We start from the raw sequence: 14,933 nt of genomic DNA, 5'->3' as shown, positions 1-14,933 counted from the left end.
TGTTCTTCAAAGAACCATGAGGATTTCCACGAAGCAGAGAAAAACGTCAAAACTATCTAGACAGCTTCCTCAGTGAACTAGTTGTGTAGTGCGAGTGCACTCTTTGACCTGTTTACACATAAGGTGCTGACGTCACTGGTCTGTGAGCACATCTCGGGGAGTTCGAGATCAGCTGTAGAAGAAGCAAGACGTACTTTGATATACTGCTTAATAAAGACCTCACGTGTTCTTTCCCTAAAGTTAATGGTAAGCTAGGTTTGGTCTAAGTAATAATAGGGAATACTTTAGTTGTTTGCCTTTTCGAAGTTCATAAAATGTTGCAAAATCCATGTTTATTATAATAATTTTGAAATAAATAGAAGCAGCTCGACAATACAAAGAAGAAGGCGAATTCGCGTCATCGAAAGAAATAGCGATTGACTCACGAACTTCCCTCAATTCTGCATATTATGATCATCAAAAAATCCCACGAATATTTACTTTGTTAAAAATGGCCGCGTTACAGGGACATGACGATTAGTGTATACTCGTAAATAAGTACCATTTTTGTTGTTGTTGTTTTTTGTACTGTGGCATTTAATAACTGTTTTCGTATTAGCAATTTGTTAATTTTGCTAAAACATAAAATATTTTGTTCTTATTTTTCCCAATAAAGCGAATTCTGTAACTTCTGACATCGTTTCGCTGTAGGAGCCTCCCTTGACTTCATTACACAAAAACAACGTAACACTTGAATTCATACGCGCATTTGACAAATGGCGGTAAATTTAAATCAAATTGAAACCGAAAAATTAAAAGTTAAAATTAAAATGGCAGGTATATAATAAATGGAATATTACGATAAAACGTTTTTCTGGTGACCTGCATCACGTCTCGTTCGGTGAGTAAACAGTCATCGAACTCGACGTGATACAGTTCACCAGAAAAGCGTCCTATCATAATATCCCCTATGTCTAGACAGTAAGTAAATATATACAGTTAAATAATCAGTGGGATTTAAACAAAAACAATCTTAAGATTATACCAGTTACATGATGGGAAAAGAACAGCATAAATATATCAATAAAATGATCTACATCGTATGTTTAAGGCTCAGCCTACATGTAATACTATAAGTATCTTCCATGACTGAGAGTGAGGTTCATCCAAACCCGAGCGTAGAGTGTTTTGCGGAAACAAGGGTTGGGATGAACCTATCTTACACGAGCGGCTTTGGTAGATGCTTTTTCTCCCACCTCGGTCAAACAAAATGAAGTAAAAATGTATTTTTTTGCTGGAACTCTTTTGTGCGTAGTGAAAAAAATGCGTATAGATATGTGATAATTCGTCATTTTCATGGACATGCTCGCAGTGATTTAGATTATGTTATTAGTCAAATCGTTCTTTAAATAGTTCTGAGGTGAGTGCAGCATTATTTCTTAAATGGAGTGTGAAAACATTTTTATAGTGCCATTTGAAGCTAGAAATAATTAATTAGGATTCTAAATATTGCCACAAGACAAGGTTTACATGAAGCTACAGACAATGGCCTTCAACAAGGAGTACCATACGGGTACTTGTTTTATCTTTGCCCGTGGGCAAGATAAGAATTTCCAGCATGTTTCAATGGTTGGATCTACCTATCTGAGGTGGGAGAAATATGTTTCCTTGGCAGTATATAAACTCGCTTGTTTGAAATTCATTAATTTGAAGGGATGGATCTCTTACTAACAAGTTTCCTTTACCTCCCCTATCAATGCAACATATTGAACTTTCTATATAATTGAATATACCAGTAGGCTAATCCGTTTGATTGTCCATCCATATTTTATAACTGTTTACAACACAAACTCCTTCCATATGTTTGCTCTTTTATGCCACTTTGACTCTAGGATATTCGAATCTACAACAAAACAATTGTTAAAATGGTTACCTTATTGTTATTAACTATATCCCTTTACAGAATCGCGGTTGACATGTAGGAATGTCCACATGGTTATAATGACAATTTGAAACCAAAAAAACATACAAAAACATTGATACATAGCATCAAGCCGGTGCGTAAAAATAGAACAAAAACATGCATTTAGATGCACTTTGTCTGATTTTGCGTAGACAATGTGTTAGTTAATGAGAGTTTTATCAGAGCCAGTAAGTTTCCCTGAAGCAATATGTTAATGACTAAGAAGGGCTCGTTCGCTACGCTCATTGGGTCCATTCTTAATCATAAATATTTTATTTCATGTTATCTTAATCTGTTTAATAAAATAAGCCACTTAAGATCGTTGCGGTTAAGAAATTTCGAGCAATTGGGCCAACCTTTGACTACAAATGCGTACTGCATTCTTTTTTCCGAGAGTCGAAAAATAAAGATGAAATGTATAATTAATATGGTATTTTGGACATTTAATTATTTTTCGTTATTGGCGGTAATTTGATAATACCATGAGTTTAACATTTACAAGCATACAATGAGCATACCTAGACGTTTTCGCTGCGACTATTACTTTCGAGCATTATATTTATCAACGAAAAAATGCATTGACTAAAGTAATCCGTAACAATGAACGAAAGTGAGCTATTTTATAAACTGGAGCTATATAACAAAACAATTCAATGGATTTTTCGAGACATTCGTTTAGTGCTGCTGATAATTTATTTTGGGGCCTCATATTTAGGAAATATTGTGATAACTATACTGACGTGTAAAGGCCATGAAACCTTCAAAAAAAGATCCAAAACTACAAGTGTTTTCTTCTGTGCTCTTGCAGTTTCGGACATTCTTCAAACTACAATTACAATTGGATTTTTTATATTTTTTTGAATAAAGAAAGTTTCAATGGTGCTTTAATTGGATCAATTCTATTTCGATTCCCAACAGTGTTCTTTTTAAGCTGGATTTTTGTTTTTATAACAATTGAAAGATGTGTGAATTGCGCGTCCATTTACGGTTAAACGTATTTGCAACATGAAGTTGGCGATAGCTGCAATAACGTTCGACGTCGTGACGTCACTCGGAATGGTCGCACTGATGACATCTATGAGTATCCAAAGTATGATATCGACATTCAGCTATGTCCAGGTATCCGGAGCACGACGTCGACATTCAGCTATGTCCAGGCATCCGGAGCACGACGTCGACATTCAGCTATGTCCAGGTATCCGGAGCACGACGTCGACATTCAGCTATGTCCAGGCATCCGGAGCACGACGTCGATATTCAGCTTTGTCCAGGTATCCGGAGCACGACGTCGACATTCAGCTTTGTCCAGGTATCCGGAGCACGACGTCGACATTCAGCTATGTCCAGGTATCCGGAGCACGACATCGACATTCAGCTTTGTCCAGGTATCCGGAGCACGACGTCGACATTTATCTATGTCCAGGTATTCAGGAGCACGATGTCGACATTCAGCTATGTCCAGGTATCCGGAGCACGATATCGACATTCAGATATGTCCAGGTATCCGGAGCACGACGTCGACATTCAGCCATGTACAGGTACCCGGAGAAAGACGACGACATTCAGCCATGTACAGGTACCCGGAGCACGACGTCGACATTCAGCCATGTACAGGTACCCGGAGAACGACGTCGACACTCAGTCATGTCCAGATATCCGGAGCACGACGTCGACATTCAGCTATATCCTGGTATACGGAGCACGACGTCGACATTCAGCTATGTCCAATTATTCGGGAGCACGATGTCGACATTCAGCCATGTCCAGGTATCCGGAGCACGATATCGACATTCAGCCATGTCCAGGTATCCAGAGCACGACGTCGACATTTAGCTATGTCCAGGTATCCGGGAGCACGATGTCGACATCCAGCTATGTCCAGGTATTCGGGAGCACGACGTCGACATTCAGCTATGTCCAGATATCCGGAGCACGACGTCGACATTCAGCCATGTACAGGGACCCGGAGCACGACGTCGACATTCAGCTATGTCCAGGTATCCGGAGCACGACGTCGACATTCAGCCATGTACAGGGACCCGGAGCACGACGTCGACATTCAGCTATGTCCAGGTATCCGGAGCACGACGTCGACATTCAGCTATGTCCAGGTATCCGGGAGCACGACGTCGACATTCAGCTATGTCCAGGTATCCGGGAGCACGATGTCGACATTCAGCTATGTCCAGGTATTCGGGAGCACGATGTCGACATTCAGCTATGTCCAGATATCTGGAGCACGACGTCAACATTCAGCTATGTCCAGGTATCCGGAGCACGACGTCGACATTCAGCCATGAACAGGTACCCGGAGCACGACGTCGACATTCAGCTATGCCCAGGTATCCGGAGCACGACGTCGACATTCAGCTATGTCCAGGTATCCGGGAGCACGACGTCGACATTCAGCTTTGTCCAGGTATCCGGGAGCACAACGTCGACATTCAATTATGTCCAGGTATCCGGCGCACGACGTCGGTTAGTAAAGTTGTCGTCAGGCGATGTTCATGATGGCTGTTATTTACAAAAAGTAATACCAAGGAAACCCGGCAAGGTTCAAGCCGCCATCATTTTTAGATATTTTGTCCAACCTACTCCCTTTATATTTTATATTGTTCTGTAACAAATTGCACAAACGAGATCCATATTTGTGATTTGGAACCGTCATTTGAACTGGGGTCACAAGACGTCAGGCGAATCATTTACTGTTTTGTCTGCATTGCCCGCCGTGAAGTGTTTCGCCCGTTTCTAAATATTTACGACAAAAAAATGTGAGTTTTGCATGCCATTTCCATCAAGTTAGCTCTTTGGAATTTCATTTACTTTTTAAATAAGTGAAATCAATTATATATAGCGCGGCATTAATTTACGTCATTGATATGTGAGTGATAGTCCATGATATTACTAGTGAGATTAAATGCGATATAATAAAGGAATTTATTTCAATGCTTATTTTAGCCTAAAAACGCATTTCAGTGAACTCCGCTAAAGGTCTACTTTCAGCTTTATGTACTCTCATCACATAGGACAATTATCTGTTATGAGGTCAATAACAATAATATAAAGTCTTATATACACATGCAGAAGAACAATACAAAAACAGGAAGCTGTATGGTAAAAAATGTAATACACATTACAATTAAGGCTGCTGAAATATTTGATACACTCTAAAAGAAACTTATCTTAGTACAAAAATCGAACGAATCTTATCGGGAAACCAGGTTTTAAAGGCTTTTTACATAGAATTTTGACAGATAAGCCTAGGTTTTTCAGTTTCAAAATCATTTTCACACATTACATTTTTGAAAATATTTAAATTAACCCGTCTTATAACCCGTTTCATTGGCTATTAATTCTTTCCAATTTTGAATATTTTGACGCTGGTTTGTCATTTTTAGACAATATGATAACCATCAAGAATGGAAATAAACATTACCTAGAGAACAGGCTAATCACGTGGTACGAATGATTCGTAGAAAAGTGTGTTATTTTGTTATGATGATAATGCGCGTATTGATCTAAATGGATAACTATAATTGCATGTTTTACATAAAAAATATATGTATTACAAATATATTTGCATTCTTTATGAAAAAATATGACTTGAAAGCCGTATTTTAGACGTACATGTATTTTAAGTTGTTTTTTTTTTTTGAAAATGAAATGCGCAGATGATGCAATAACTACTTATGATATTTCTATGGACATTTAAAATGCTTTATATGTTCTCCAAAGTATTGCAACACATGGAATTCGAAAGTCAATTCGGAAAAAAAACGTTTTAGTGATTGATAAATGCAGCACTAAAATACCACTTGAATTTGATCTACAATCCTACTTAAAGTTGTACGTTCAGCGAGAAATTGGTTTATAAAATACGAAATTAACACAACTGTCGTGAAAAGGCATCCTTATTTTAGCGTTGTGCGAAATTTCATCTCTAGATTCCACTCCGATGGTCTGATATTAACGCGATTTTCAGACCATATTTATTTTTTGGTGATTACATAAAAATCCGCTATTGCCTACTCGGAGTTATTCCGAGCAGTTCCGAAGGCATACGGAATTGAACGGAGACAATCACGTGATAGTTATGAATAATCAATGAGGTCAGCATCTCGTAATAAAGATGGACGTATATTTGGTAGTGTTCATGACGCGAAACCATATTTTACTGATTCATGAAACAATATTAAGTCTGTACGGACATAGGAGATAAATTTCACTTTCTTTTCGTCTGTCCCACATTTAGAAGAAATAGATTTTCATCTTTTCTGCGTTACATCGAAAAACGACCTAATATGTTTAACATTACGTAACTATTTTGCATTGAAATTAAGTAACGGCTTTAAATAAGTCGGCTACAGAAAAAAATGAATATCGTTAGCGATGTTTGGGCGTTTATTAACAATTAATTAATTTTGACCATGTAGCTATTTATTAAAAACAAAAGCTATAATGATTTTATCTGCAAACAAATCAAATGAATTTTGTTTTGTTCATCAGTCAAATCATTAAAACATAATAATGCATTATTTGTTTTGCATCAACCGATATTATGCGCTTTTAAGGTGTTTGTAATTAGAATAAAATAGTTTCATTTATATTACAATCTACATTTTCAGCCAATAAAATGGCAGAAAGGAAATCATTAAGTACTAGGCTTAATCATTAGGACTTTCAAGGTCTTTTCGTAGGTGTGAATTGGCCCGCCTACTCATTCATCCTACATGTATAGGCATTACCAGTGTCAGATTTTGCGTCAATAATGTATCTGCTTATGAGATTGTATTCTAAGTCGCTACGCTCACTCTGCCCATTTTTAATCACAAATATTTAACTTCATTTCATTTAATTACTGTATAATTGTAGGAAACCAAATATGTTCTTATAAAAGATATATTTGGCGTGCAATCAATATGCTTTGTATTATTGTTTAGTCCGTCGCATTTGGAACTCACATCGTATACAAAGAAGTATACGTAGTCGTCATTAGAGTGCACCACCTTTATGTTTGTTACGTATTCTTATGTTATCTTTTGGAATTATTATCATTATTTTTCATTTCTATATGTTGTATATATTATATATAAATATATATAGGTTCGCTGTACTTTATAAAGTCCACCCTCTCGATACTATTTCTTACTTTGCATTTCATGATTTAACAAATTACTGTGCGTGGTAATTAAATAACAATCTTGTTGTGATACAACCTTAATGTTATAATGATATATGTTGTTTTTTTCTTTTCTTCTATCTATTTCACGTTTTATTTTAAAAATATTCACGTTGATCATATGTTTGTTTAACTCATAATATCATGTAACGAGAAGCATGTATATGTTTAAGTTACTTTAATAAATATTTTAAATCTTGAACCTTGATTTATTATTATAGTTATAGACCTCTAGTCTATGTACGCATGATTCATGGTCCGCTTACGTTCGAAAAAGATAGAAGTGTGCAGATTTGAGCACATGGAAATGGATATGCTGACGGGAGCTGGTCACTGGTTCAAATTTTTTGAAGAAAAGTTCTGCAATGCAGGAAACACCGTCATAACCACGCTGTACTCTTAAGATTTAGATGGGAAATTAACTAATTTCTTTCATGCTTTTCGATGAAATATGGGGTTTTACCAGTGAAATAACAACAGTGAAATATTTGATATTTTCACGGCAAAATATGGAGTGAAAATATCAACTTTCAAATCTACTTTTAAAATCCTTTGTCAAAACAGAACATTTTGAACCAGAAAATGTTGGCAAAAAATGTTTAAAATTTAAAGAAATGTTTAATAAATTTAAATAAATATATATTTGGAAATTAACAACTTCAACTTCAAAGTTTATTGACAAATCGGCATATAACAATACCTTTGGCCATTAAAAATATCATTGTTAACAAACACGATAACATGCTGTAAGAACGTTTAAGGCACCCATTCCTCTGTTTGTATATGCACAGTTGACCCAAACTTCTCGAAACATCTTAAGGTAGCAAACCCCTAATGAAGACCTCCACTTGAAACTCTTCAATTTTAATGCTTTAGCCTATGCTGTTGAGCACAGGACTACAAATCCTTTGAGGGTTTCAAGGTAGTGGTTCGAATCCAGCAAGAAGGACTTTTTTTTTCTTCCTCGTTTACATTAGCTAACATTCTTTACAAAAGTTAATATTGTATTTTCATTAAAAAGTAATTAAATACATTTTTACACATAAATATTAGCTTCTGTGAAGATTTTTGCCCGCACGGCTGAAATAGGTGGTTGGGAATTACAAACTTCATTTTTTTTTTTAATGAGACGGTAAAACATTTGGTTTTTTTTTTGGCAAAATGTTCCCAAAAGATTAAAGATAGCTCTTCATAAAGAACAGGTCATGCGTATTTAGAACTTGTTATTTTTGCTTTTAAACGTAGATGTTCCAATTTTACAGGGTCAAAACAGTATGTTAAAATTGAAATACCATATGGCTATTTCAGTACTGCATGATTATATTTGTTGGTGATGTGATCAATAATGTATTATTTCTGAAAGCAAATATGTTTCTTGTTACTCTGATACCAAATTATTACCAAAATGTTGAAAAATAAAGGATTGTTTTTGTCTCTCGGGTGATGTTGTTTTTATCGACAATTCTAAAATGGGGGAAAGGTAATTCAAATTTAAATAAAATTGTTATTTGACGGTTAATTTCTTTTAAATCTTGTTTTTGAATCCAGGAAATGATACACATTAAGAATTTATCAAGCTGATCATAGTTTGAAAAAAATGCCCATTAGGGGTGCGCTGCCTTAGGTGCCTTATAACAGGATTAAGCTAGCTCACTAATTTGGTTTTGTGTAATATTTACATTTGTACCAGTTTTTGGACATGCTGGGCATGGATATCTGTATCATAATCCAAAATTTATTTAATAACATCAAGATTAAATAAGAAATGTCGCTTGAAGAAATAAGCTACTTGAGCATGTTACTCTTAAGAACTCTCGAGAAGTTGGGACAGACTTTAAATGCAAATGCTTATTTTACTTCATATTTTCGAATTAAAAAAAAATAAAAATATAGTATCGCCTTATGCCTTCAGATATTCTGAATACTCAAACAAATGTTTCCGAGGGAAAAGCAGTTTGGCACTTGATTAATACTTAATATGGTAATTTGTGCACAAAAAGTTGTTTCTCAATTGGCAGTAATTTGTTGAATACCATGGCATTAACATTTGAAATAACTAGACATGTTCCCTGCGTTCATATGGTGTTCACTGCTGTATTACTATGTACGAATATAACTGTTCAAACTCGTGCGCATTTGCTGTAGCCGTCTGTAAAAAATGAATGAAAGTGGACTATATAATAACAGTGTGTATTTTAACAAAAGTGTGCGAATGACGCTTCAGAACATTAAAATGGTGTTACTGATTATCTATTTTGCAGCCTCATATTTTGGAAATATTGTTATAATGATACTCATGTGTAAAGGCCCTAAAACTTTCAACAAAAGATCGAAAACTACAAGTATTTTCTTCTGTGCTCTTGCAGTATCGGACATTCTCCAAACCACAATTACAATTGGATGTGTTATATTTTTTACACAATATTTCAATGATCACGGTCCTTTTTTAATTTCAACAATCATATTTAGATTCCCAACTGTGTTCTTTTCAAACTGGATTCTTGCTTTTATTACAATTGAAAGATGCGTGTGTATTGCGCGTCCATTTACGGTTAAACGTATTTGCAACGTGAAGTTGGCGATAGCTGCAATAACGCTCGACGTCCTGACGTCACTCGGAATGGGAGCACTGATGATACAACGAGGTTTCGGCCTTCAAATTGTTGTTCCGATTGACAATCTGTTTGGATTTCTTTTCCCCTTTTTAACAATATTTATCGGAAGTTTGTACATTGGAATAACGCTCTGCAAGCCTCAATCGTTAGGACTTCAGAGAGTTCAGTCAAGGTCACCAACTCGGCTCTTGATGTCCGCCAACATAGCGTTTCTGGCAACAATGACTCCTCGAAGAGTGTGGACAACTTTATCCTTTTTCTTCGGGGAATATTACGTTATTCATCCTCCCTGGACATCTTGGATCGTCGAAGGTTTGACGTACATGGAGATATTCAACTCGGCCGTTAATTTTTACGTCTACCTAATAGGAAGCGCGCAGTTTAGAGCGGAAGTAAGAAGCCTCTTCAGTCGTTGTTGGCGTTGTTTAAACAGAACCCAATCCGGAGGCACACGGCCATCTTCCTAATTTTGTTATATTCCAGAACCGGTATTCGCCGTGCAATTGTTCAGTATTTATTATTTCATTCCTTATGATATGGTGACTTATTTCACAAAGGAACTTCAGGAAAACTCCATCATCAATTGATAGTATTGGTTCGGCTTCTTATATCCACCAACAAAGGCTTGATATAAAGAGGAGTAATAAAAAATACCTGAACTCTTCTTATAGCTTTGGAACTATTAATGCAATTTACACACAACAAATTTCAAACAATCTGAAATAGATATGCAAAGTTTCGTCAAATATGGTAGTTTATTACGGAATAAATCTTAATTTTAAAATAGCTATAAGTATCCAAAGTACGACGTCGACATTCAGCTTTGTCCAGGTACCCGGAGCACGATATCGACATTCAGCTATGTTCAGGTACCCGGAGCACGACGTCGACATTCAGCTTTGTCCAGGTACCCCGAGCACGATATCGACATTCAGCTATGTTCAGGTACCCGGAGCACGACGTCGACATTCAGCTTTGTCCAGGTACCCAGAGCACGATATCGACAGCACGACGTCGACATTCAGCTTTGTCCAGGTACCCAGAGCACGATATCGACAGCACGACGTCGACATTCAGCTTTGTCCAGGTACCCAGAGCACGATATCGACAGCACGACGTCGACATTCAGCTTTGTCCAGGTACCCAAAGCACGATATCGACAGCACGACGTCGACATTCAGCTTTGTCCAGGTACCCGGAGCACGATATCGACAGCACGACGTTGACATTCAGCTTTGTCCAGGTACCCGGAGCACGATATCGACAGCACGACGTTGACATTCAGCTTTGTCCAGGTACCCGGAGCACGATATCGACAGCACGACGTCGACATTCAGCTTTGTCCAGGTACCCGGAGCACGATATCGACAGCACGACGTTGACATTCAGCTATGTCCAGGTACCCAGAGCACGATATCGACAGCACGACGTTGACATTCAGCTATGTCCAGGTACCCAGAGCACGATATCGACAGCACGACATCGACATTCAGCTATGTCCAGGTACCCGGAGCACGATATCGACAGCACGACGTCGACATTCAGCTATGTCCAGGTACCCGGAGCACGATATCGACAGCACGACGTTGACATTCAGCTATGTCCAGGTACCCAGAGCACGATATCGACAGCACGACGTCGACATTCAGCTATGTCCAGGTACCCAGAGCACGATATCGACAGCACGACGTCGACATTCAGCTTTGTCCAGGTACCCGGAGCACGATATCGACAGCACGACGTCGACATTCAGCTATGTCCAGGTACCCGGAGCACGATATCGACAGCACGACGTCGACATTCAGCTTTGTCCAGGTACCCAAAGCACGATATCGACAGCACGACGTCGACATTCAGCTATGTCCAGGTACCCGGAGCACGATATCGACAGCACGACGTTGACATTCAGCTTTGTCCAGGTACCCGGAACACGATATCGACAGCACGACGTTGACATTCAGCTATGTCCAGGTACCCAGAGCACGATATCGACAGCACGACGTCGACATTCAGCTTTGTCCAGGTACCTAGAGCACGATATCGACAGCACGACGTCGACATTCAGCTTTGTCCAGGTACCTAGAGCACGATATCGACAGCACGACGTCGACATTCAGCTATGTCCAGGTACCCGGAGCACGATATCGACAGCACGACGTCGACATTCAGCTTTGTTCAGGTACCCAGAGCACGATATCGACAGCACGACGTCGACATTCAGCTTTGTCCAGGTACCCAGAGCACGATATCGACAGCACGACGTCGACATTCAGCTATGTCCAGGTACCCGGAGCACGATATCGACAGCACGACGTCGACATTCAGCTATGTCCAGGTACCCAGAGCACGATATCGACAGCACGACGTCGACATTCAGCTTTGTCCAGGTACCCGGAGCACGATATCGATATTCAGCTATGTCCAGGTACCCAGAGCACGATATCGACAGCACGACGTCGACATTCAGCTTTGTCCAGGTACCCGGAGCACGATATCGATATTCAGCTATGTCCAGGTATTCGGAGCACGATATCGACAGCACGACGTTGACATTCAGCTTTGTCCAGGTACCCGGAGCACGATATCGATATTCAGCTATGTCCAGGTACCCAGAGCACGATATCGACAGCACGACGTTGACATTCAGCTTTGTCCAGGTACCCAGAGCACGATATCGACAGCACGACGTCGACATTCAGCTTTGTTCAGGTACCCGGAGCACGATATCGACAGCACGACGTTGACATTCAGCTATGTTCAGGTACCCGGAGCACGATATCGACAGCACGACGTTGACATTCAGCTATGTTCAGGTACCCGGAGCACGATATCGACAGCACGACGTTGACATTCAGCATTGTTCAGGTACCCACCAGAGCACGATATCGACAGCACGACGTCGACATTCAGCTATGTTCAGGTACCCGGAGCACGATATCGACAGCACGACGTCGACATTCAGCTATGTTCAGGTACCCGGAGCACGATATCGACAGCACGACGTCGACATTCAGCTATGTTCAGGTACCCAGAGCACGATATCGACAGCACGACGTCGACACGATATCGATATTCAGCTATGTCCAGGTACCCAGAGCACGATATCGACAGCACGACGTCGACATTCAGCTTTGTCCAGGTACCCAGAGCACGATATTGACAGCACGACGTCGACATTCAGCTTTGTCCAGGTCCCCGGAGCACGATATCGACAGCACGACGTCGACATTCAGCTTTGTCCAGGTCCCCGGAGCACGATATCGACAGCACGACGTCGACATTCAGCTATGTCCAGGTCCCCGGAGCACGATATCGACAGCACGACGTCGACATTCAGCTATGTCCAGGTCCCCGGAGCACGATATCGACAGCACGACGTCGACATTCAGCTATGTCCAGGTCCCCGGAGCACGATATCGACAGCACGACGTCGACTTTCAGCTATGTCCAGGTCCCCGGAGCACGATATCGACAGCACGACGTCGACATTCAGCTATGTCCAGGTCCCCGGAGCACGATATCGACAGCACGACGTCGACATTCAGCTATGTCCAGGTCCCCGGAGCACGATATCGACAGCACGACGTCGACATTCAGCTATGTCCAGGTCCCCGGAGCACGATATCGACAGCACGACGTCGACATTCAGCTATGTCCAGGTACCCGGAGCACGATATCGACAGCACGACGTCGACATTCAGCTATGTCCAGGTACCCGGAGCACGATATCGACAGCACGACGTCGACATTCAGCTATGTCCAGGTACCCGGAGCACGATATCGACAGCACGACGTCGACATTCAGCTATGTCCAGGTACCCGGAGCACGATATCGACAGCACGACGTCGACATTCAGCTATGTTCAGGTACCCGGAGCACGATATCGACAGCACGACGTCGACATTCAGCTATGTTCAGGTACCCGGAGCACGATATCGACAGCACGACGTCGACATTCAGCTATGTTCAGGTACCCGGAGCACGATATCGACAGCACGACGTCGACATTCAGCTATGTCCAGGTACCCGGAGCACGATATCGACAGCACGACGTCGACATTCAGCTTTGTCCAGGTACCCGGAGCACGATATCGACAGCACGACGTCGACATTCAGCTTTGTCCAGGTACCCGGAGCACGATATCGACAGCACGACGTCGACATTCAGCTTTGTCCAGGTACCCGGAGCACGATATCGACAGCACGACGTCGACATTCAGCTTTGTCCAGGTACCCGGAGCACGATATCGACAGCACGACGTCGACATTCAGCTTTGTCCAGGTACCCGGAGCACGATATCGACAGCACGACGTCGACATTCAGCTTTGTCCAGGTACCCGGAGCACGATATCGACAGCACGACGTCGACATTCAGCTTTGTCCAGGTACCCGGAGCACGATATCGACAGCACGACGTCGACATTCAGCTTTGTCCAGGTACCCGGAGCACGATATCGACAGCACGACGTCGACATTCAGCTTTGTCCAGGTACCCGGAGCACGATATCGACAGCACGACGTCGACATTCAGCTTTGTCCAGGTACCCGGAGCACGATATCGACAGCACGACGTCGACATTCAGCTTTGTCCAGGTACCCGGAGCACGATATCGACAGCACGACGTCGACATTCAGCTTTGTCCAGGTACCCGGAGCACGATATCGACAGCACGACGTCGACATTCAGCTATGTCCAGGTACCCGGAGCACGATATCGACAGCACGACGTCGACATTCAGCTATGTCCAGGTACCCGGAGCACGATATCGACAGCACGACGTCGACATTCAGCTATGTCCAGGTACCCGGAGCACGATATCGACAGCACGACGTCGACATTCAGCTTTGTTCAGGTACCCGGAGCACGATATCGACAGCACGACGTCGACATTCAGCTATGTCCAGGTACCCGGAGCACGATATCGACAGCACGACGTCGACATTCAGCTATGTCCAGGTACCCGGAGCACGATATCGACAGCACGACGTCGACATTCAGCTTTGTCCAGGTACCCGGAGCACGATATCGACAGCACGACGTCTACATTCAGCTTTGTCCAGGTACCCGGAGCACGATATCGACAGCACGACGTCGACATTCAGCTTTGTCCAGGTACCCGGAGCACGATATCGACAGCACGACGTCGACATTCAGCTTTGTCCAGGTACCCGGAGCACGATATCGACAGCACGAC

Source organism: Mya arenaria, chromosome 7, assembly GCF_026914265.1.
Source record: "Mya arenaria isolate MELC-2E11 chromosome 7, ASM2691426v1".
Taxonomy (NCBI): Eukaryota; Metazoa; Mollusca; class Bivalvia; order Myida; family Myidae; genus Mya; species Mya arenaria.
Note: the sequence above shows the minus strand (reverse complement) of the source record.